This window comes from Anopheles merus, chromosome 2R (genome assembly GCF_017562075.2).
Source record: "Anopheles merus strain MAF chromosome 2R, AmerM5.1, whole genome shotgun sequence".
Lineage (NCBI taxonomy): Eukaryota > Metazoa > Arthropoda > Insecta > Diptera > Culicidae > Anopheles > Anopheles merus.
The window spans coordinates 4,869,812-4,876,825 of record NC_054082.1 but is presented as its reverse complement, the minus strand read 5'-3'; the positions used below and the strand labels follow the sequence as shown (position 1 = coordinate 4,876,825).

General features: G+C 48.6%; 1 protein-coding gene across 15 annotated transcripts in view; it reads left to right on the top strand.

Annotated features, from left to right (window-relative positions):
• The first annotated feature begins 2,211 nt into the window (after positions 1 to 2,211).
• LOC121591178 (glutamate-gated chloride channel) overlaps positions 2,212 to 7,014 on the top strand; it is an 88,703-nt gene continuing 83,900 nt past the window's right edge. For 13 of the 15 annotated variants that reach the window (XM_041911648.1, XM_041911642.1, XM_041911641.1 and 10 more), the window contains exons 1-2: positions 2,212 to 2,414; positions 4,079 to 4,780. The gene's annotated coding sequence lies outside the window, so the exon portion shown is untranslated. The remainder of the gene's footprint in view (positions 2,415 to 4,078; positions 4,781 to 7,014) is intronic. The other 2 variants (XM_041911637.1, XM_041911638.1) reach the window with 2 other exon arrangements.

The following is a 7,014-nucleotide window of genomic DNA, read 5'->3' as shown; positions in this document are numbered from 1 at the left end:
CTTTTCTCTCTCTCCCAGTGTTCCAACCCAGCCAGCCAGCCAGCCAGTGGGAGTGTGTGTAGTAAACAAACAGCTGAGAGCTACACACTACACACGACCCGTCTTTCCCCTCCTGAAGGATGAGTGCCGTGGTACGGGCCGTGCCACTCAGTGAGTGCCTCCGCTGCCAAGGACGTCGCGTGGTGAGTGGGCCGTCGAGAGCACGTGGAAGCTGACGTGCCTGTGTATGTTTTTCACAGCATTCAAATGGCAGTTGAAATTTGCATCTGCCTTATCAGCATATCTTTGCTCTTTTTTTTTTGCTTTCTTCTTTCCTTCTTTGCTCCATCGGGCGGCGACGTCGTCTCTATCGGCCGCTTTCGAAAGATAATCGAAGTCGATTGGCAATAATAAAAAGGCCAGGATTACTACACTACATTTAGCGGAACGACGTCGATGAATACGGGATGTGGGTCGCGTATAAGGGGGGAGAGGGGTGGAAAACAGCGAACAGCAAAAAACGTGGCTAGAGAGGTGGGACGTTTTTTAGAAAATACACATAAACAGCTTTAGCAGCAGCAGCAGTAGCAGCAGCACCTGCAGATAAGCTTGAAGGTCATACTGTCACTTACTTTGCGACAATGGTGTTCAAGAGTGTGTGTGTGTCTATGGCGATAACGAGGAAGGCAGGGTGTGACAAGACGGCACAAACAACAGTCAAGCCAAACAACCCCTTTTTTGTGGAACCTTATTGTTATGGGCAGGGAACTAGACGCGCGCCGATGCTTATTAAACGAAGCCGTCACAAGTTATGGCACCGATTTAAAGTTACCAAACTGGGAAGGAATTTTAAATTGCTAAGCTAGCAATGTAAAGTTAATGTGGTGCAGATAATATGCTCTAGAAGAGTGGTAGCTATTGCGATTTCGTTTCTCATTTTGTTAACAATTGCTGTTTCCAGGTTGCAGAAGTTGGTGCGTTCCTGTTTCTTTTCAATTAGATGCTTGTTTTATACATTTGTAGTTACTTACAATAAACATATCGAGTTCAATTATATCTTAAATCCTTTTATCTTACAATCAATAGTTTTTACACGCTGTTTTTGTATCTTTTTGTGTTGCTATCAATGGCTAAGATGATCTTTTGATTCAGCAAAACGATCATATCACGATCACACAGTATAAGATCATGTTGAATATCAAAATCTAAGAAAAAATATATTCATAATGAAACGCCTCTTCTACAACGAAAAGACAAACGTAACTTGTTTACCGGTCTCGTAGTACAGTCGTCAACTCGTACGACTTAACAACATGCCCGTCATGGGTTCAAGCCCCAAATGGACCGTGCCGCCATACGTAGGACTGACTATCCTGCTATGGGGGGTAATCAATAAGTCACTGAAAGCCAAACCCACAAGTGGTGCAGGCAGGCCTTGACCGGCAACGGTTGTTGAGCCAAAAGAAGAAGAAGAAGAACTTGTTTACTAATGTTTTATTTAAAGCAACTGAAAGAAAGTCTTTGTATAACGAATTAATCCATATTAAAAAGCATAAAAGACTCAAAAAGCATACAGCGTACTGTAATAATGGATACAAATTTTACGTTTTCCACGTCATTCGTTAAAACAAATTTTTTATACATCGCACATAAATTCTTATAAATATTTGATTCTACAATAATTTAAAAAAGTGTATTTCCTTATCCCGTTACCGGCTTCGAGCCCTAACTCCCATGCGTTCGCTCGAAGCCGTGAGATCTGACGCTCTCCCACCTGGTCCCTTGCTTGTTGCCCCTTACCGCTAGCAACACAGGACCAAACCCACCAAACACCAAGAGCGTACCGTACAAAGCACAATAGATTTCACCCCAAGAGAACGAAAGCAAGAGAGAGAGAGAGAGCTCATAAGGAGAAAGAGACTGCACGCGGTGTGCGTGAGAGTGTCAACAAATTTGGGCACGAGCAGATCCCAACCAAGATGAGCAAAATCAGAGTTCACGAGCAGCCGCGAACCAACAACAGCAACAACCCCCATCCTCATCTCATTCGCCTCTCTCTCTCTCACTCTCTCTGTCCGGCTCTCTGGAGGTACGATGTTTTGGGGTACCAGAAATCTGCCACACCACGCGGTTTCGTTCGCTCACACTCTCTCGCTCTCTCTCTTTCGTTCGCGGGAGAAAAACCAAACCCGCCAATCATACAGCACGACGGGGCCGCGAGTACGAAATTCGCACAGGACTCACATCGACAGCACCGAGCAGGCAGCAGCAGCAGCAGCAGCAGCATCCAGGGCAAAAATTGGTCACCATCGATTTCAGTCAGGTGTAGTCTGCGTTGCGAACTGGTCGGAAGTGCTCGAAAGCTGCTCTCCACCAGAGTGTGAGTGTGTGTGTGTGTGTGGCAGTGTGGCAGTGTGGCCAGGCGTTTCAACTCAGTGAGTTTTCCCTTGTTCTGCTTTCCCCCGCTATTCTGCCCGAACCAGTGCAAAGCCCCGAACAGTGCGTGCGTGTGTGAGTGGGGTGGTGGTGGTGGCGGCTAGTTACAGTGAAGTGAAGGCCCCTAGAAACGGTGTTTGAGGCGTTTTTTTTCCGATCGTTCATCAAGGCCCCACCACAAGACTGCCAGCAGCAGTCTTAGTCAGCAGTTTTCTGGGAGGGATGTTTCGGCTGTTCAGCGCGCTGTTGTGCGCTGCTGTGTGCCGCCGTACTCGGACGGCCTCAAGTCGAAACGGCAGAGAAGCTTGCTTTTTTGTTCGCTTTTCCCTCCCCGAAACTGGAGCAAACAAGATCTGGAGCTGGTTGGGTGCGCTTTAACGCTGCTCTCGTAGGGAAAATCGGAGAAAAGCTTCTCCAAAAACACTCGCCGCCGTCGCCTACTTTAATACTGAAAGCAGGTTCTAAAGAGTGTGCTAAAAACAATCACATTACTACCCCTTTTTTGGGGTGGGGAAAAACTGTGTCACAGTGACGCTGGCGAGGGGATGGGGGCACAGTATATAATGAGAAAGATAAAAAAGTTCCATCAAAAATCGACAGCGTGAGAGCGGCAGGAGAGACACACGCACACCCGTACACACGCGCACGGTTTGTTTTGCGTGTGCGAATGTAGGCGCGAGGAGGCCGCTGGCAGAGAATACCATAAGGCGTAGTGGCCCTGTTGTTCGTTTTTTCTTCGCAAAATAGATAAAAGATAAAAATAAAAACGGACGGCATCCTGCGATCGATGGTTGGCGATTTCTAAAAGCCCATTTACTTCACTGATCAAAGATCAAAGCAAGGCGCAAGTGGTTCCACGGAAGAGTGGAACCGACCTTTCCCGTCGCTGGTCGAGCAGAGCGGAACCCCCCTGTGCGCCCCGTGCTAAGGTAGCAACAAAAAAGGGAAAAGTATAATGCCAAAAAAAGGGAAGCCCAACAGCCCGCTAGAGTTCAGCAAAAATGCGTCCTTCTATCGGCATTTCGCAGTGTGTGTGTGTGTGTGTGTGTGTGTGTGTGTGTGTGTGTGTGTGGTTTGGTTGTCTAGTGGAGCTGGAGATTGCCTTTTACCCTTCCCACGCGTTCGCGTATGCCGAAAGTGGGAGCGTATGCCGCCGGATGGTAAAAGTTTGGCCCTGGTCCAGAGAGTCCAGTTTTCATTACATTCCTACGCTGTTGTTTTGGTCCTTTCGGTTTGGTTCGCAGCAAGTGGCCAGTGGCGGTGGGTGAGCCCCGTGTCTGGATCAAAACAATTTCCCCATTTTATATGATTTGACTTGCGGCCGGCAGGTAAGCGCGCAGAATGCCAGATGGTCAATGCCGATGTATGGATGGATGGATGGATAGAAGGTGATGAGTTTGGATTGTTTTTTTTTCTGCTAACGAATAGCGAAAAAGTTGTGGCAAATTAATTTAAGCATTTTCTTTGGACCTTGATGAGATTCCTTTTAAAAGAAAAAACAAACGGACCTAGAGCGTGTTTGTGATGTTTTTTTTTCGTTTGGTTTGTTTTGAAGCTGCTGTGTAGGAGTGATTGAAATTAAAATACTTTGCCAAGTCAAGATTTTGAATTGTAATTTCCCTCCCTTCTCTTATTCCTTTTGATTACACCGAAATCGTTTTAGGTACGCTGTGAGAGGTGTAGAGCTTTATTAAAATAGTTTCGCACAGTGAGTGAGTGTTTCCGATTAGTGAGTGAATCAGCTACCCGCCCGACGAAAGCGTACTGTACCGAATCTGCTGTGCTTGCATTCACCAAACACGGGGGACAATAATAGTCGGACAGCGCAGTATCATCGCAGTCATTTTAGCGCCTTGCTCTAAAGCCAATCTCAATCCCGTATTCATTATCAGCGGGAGCGGGAAAACCGTTCGCTGATACATCACAGAGTGCGTTTTCGATACACATATGTACCCTTCCCGAAACGACTGAGGGGTCGTGGTAAAGTGCTGGGTGACGTGTGTTCGGTTTAGCAAACGGCGGAGGCGGCAGCAGCAGCAGCAGTAGCCCCCCTCAAAAGCCACGATAAAGTTGCAAAAGAATGTGCTGGTGGTGTTTAACCGTGTGAGAGCGAGTGTGTGTTCGTGGCAGTGTAAGTGTCGGTGTGCGTATGGGTGTTTGTGTGTACGGTGCTTGACGAAAAAGGGTCTTAAAGTCGGTGAAAGACCGAACCCCGACCGATACACGTTTCAATTTACCGATACACACAAACCGTAAAGGGCGGCGAGCAGCAGCAAGCAGTGCGAGAGTTGGCAGCAGGTAAAGCGGAACACACACACACGGGAAAAACCTCTAAAACGCAGACCAAAGAAATTACATCTTCCAGGTAAGGCTAGATCAATCTTCACCTTTTGCGCCCCCCTTTATTCCTTTAAAACGAAGCGCAAGCCCGACGTACAAAAAATAAACAAGCGAATAAACGACCAGGCGTCTCCATGGAGCGTGGGTGGGCATGGGGTTTGTGTGGGTGGGCACGTGTCTGGTGGGGCAAAATATCACACATGCGAAGGGAATTCCGACAGTGACCGCAAACGGTGTGAAAGGGGGGAAACGGTTGGAAGGGATAGAGGTGGATGAGGGCTTTCTACGCAGCTTTCAGCGCTGCTTCGAGTGGTTTAGAATGAAAAGCGAAGTCATAAAACAATTGCCCCTACTTCAGGGGCTGTATAAGCAAGAGCGCGTGTCTTTGTGTGTGCTGCTGCTGTATGCTTGGCTGAGTTATTTAATGATGTTGCTAGAGCGCACACACTATGTGCCGTTGTGTCAGTCAACACAAGCCCCATTGCGTTGAGCCCCGCGTTGATAGTCGTATTATAGTACACACGCTGGCTGGCTTTTCCTCACGCACCGCTCGTATCCTTCACATCCACGGTGAAAGCCGAGGTAGGCTTGAGATGCGTTTCATTTAGAAAAGGGGTTTTATCTGAAGAATTTTCCACTCCACCGCCCCTCCCCCCTCCCCGACCACACACCACGTGCCGATGATGGCACACTAGCTCTCTATCAGCACACAGCAGCAGCACACCCAGCCGCGGGACCATACCCCCTAAAGGTGTTAAAATATAAAACTTTAAACATTTCATCCTCCATCTGCGGCTAAGCTGCACAGGGCCTAGAAGATGGCTCACAGCTTACCCAGCGAGCAGCGAGAAAAAGGGTTGAGCGTTGAGCGAGCAAAAAGTGGGCAAAAAGTAGTAGCAAAATGAAAGCGATAAGAACCCGAAGCAAAAACAAACAAACATAAAAATGAATGACAAAACAAAAACCGGGCCAGCAATCCGACTCCCTTTCGCTATCCTTTTTTTTTTTTTGAAGGGAGGGGAATAGCGTTGGGAGTGGGAGAAGGGGGTTGAAATCCCTGTATGAGCGGGTTTTGTACGTTTCTTCTTTTTTTTTTTGTACTTCCCTTCTAGTTGTTTTGCTTGACGTAAGAAATAAGGCCAGAGTATGCAAAGCATCACCACGGGCGATGGACGATCATCACCAAGGGATGTGGCCCTGTGTTTGCTGGAGAGATGCTGGAGAAAGAGCGAGCGAACGAGAGCAAGAGAGTGAAATCGTTCCGAGCAGCGCGTAGCAACGGGCAATGAAGTAGTTGCTCCTGCTGCTGCTGCTCCAACACCAACACCAACGAGCGAAAGCGTTATCAACAACCAACAACAAGCTGTTGGAGCACGGCACAACTACACGCGTTCGCACGTCGTCCTCCTCATGCAAGGGGAAGATGGAGGGGGGGGGGGGTGGAAGCCGCGGGATGCTGCGATGAGTTCAAAACGCCCAGCAACGAAACCTAGGGCTTTCTTTCGCTCTCTTTCTCCTTCAATCTCATTCTCTCACTGTTTACTGCTTTCTCCGAAGTGCACTCTCGCTCTCTCTCTCTCGCTCTCTCTCGCGGTGGGGAGCGCCGTACGCCTCGCGCTATTGTTTAGCGCGCAAGAAGAAGAAAGACCGAAAATAGGGATGGAAGGAACCAAGGGAAAGAGAGCGAGTAAACAGCGCGTTGTTTATGTGGCTGTGTGGTAAAAGCGCGTTCACTGCTTGGCCGTTCTTGGTCTTCCTCACAGCGTTGCGTGCTGTGTAAGTTTTGCAAGAGAAAAACGTGGGGGGGGGGACTCACTGCTGGGCAGAAAGCCAACCTCGCCATCCCTTCGCTATCATCTGTGAGCGCGCAAATCCCTTCCATTCCATCTGACGGATGACACTGACTCTCCGCTGACGCTAGTATGCGCGCCTGTATGGGTGTGTACCCGCTGGGTGGGTAGCTAACGCACACAGTTAATATATGTAACGACCGTGTAACGTTCTCATCCTTCATATTTTCCCTCTGCCAGCGACGGGTGGCACTGGCGGGAAGGTAGCGTGTGTGTGCGTGTCGAGAAAATTGAGCTATTTTCTTTCTCTGTTTCGCTGACGACCGGGAGAGGAGAGATGGTATGATGAGGGGGGAGGTGGGGGGCAGGAAAAGCAGGGAGGAAGAAAGTGAAGGAGACTCATCTCGCGGATTCTTCTACCTGTCACACACACACATACACTCAGAGCCGCAGCGCCACCGAGCTCCCG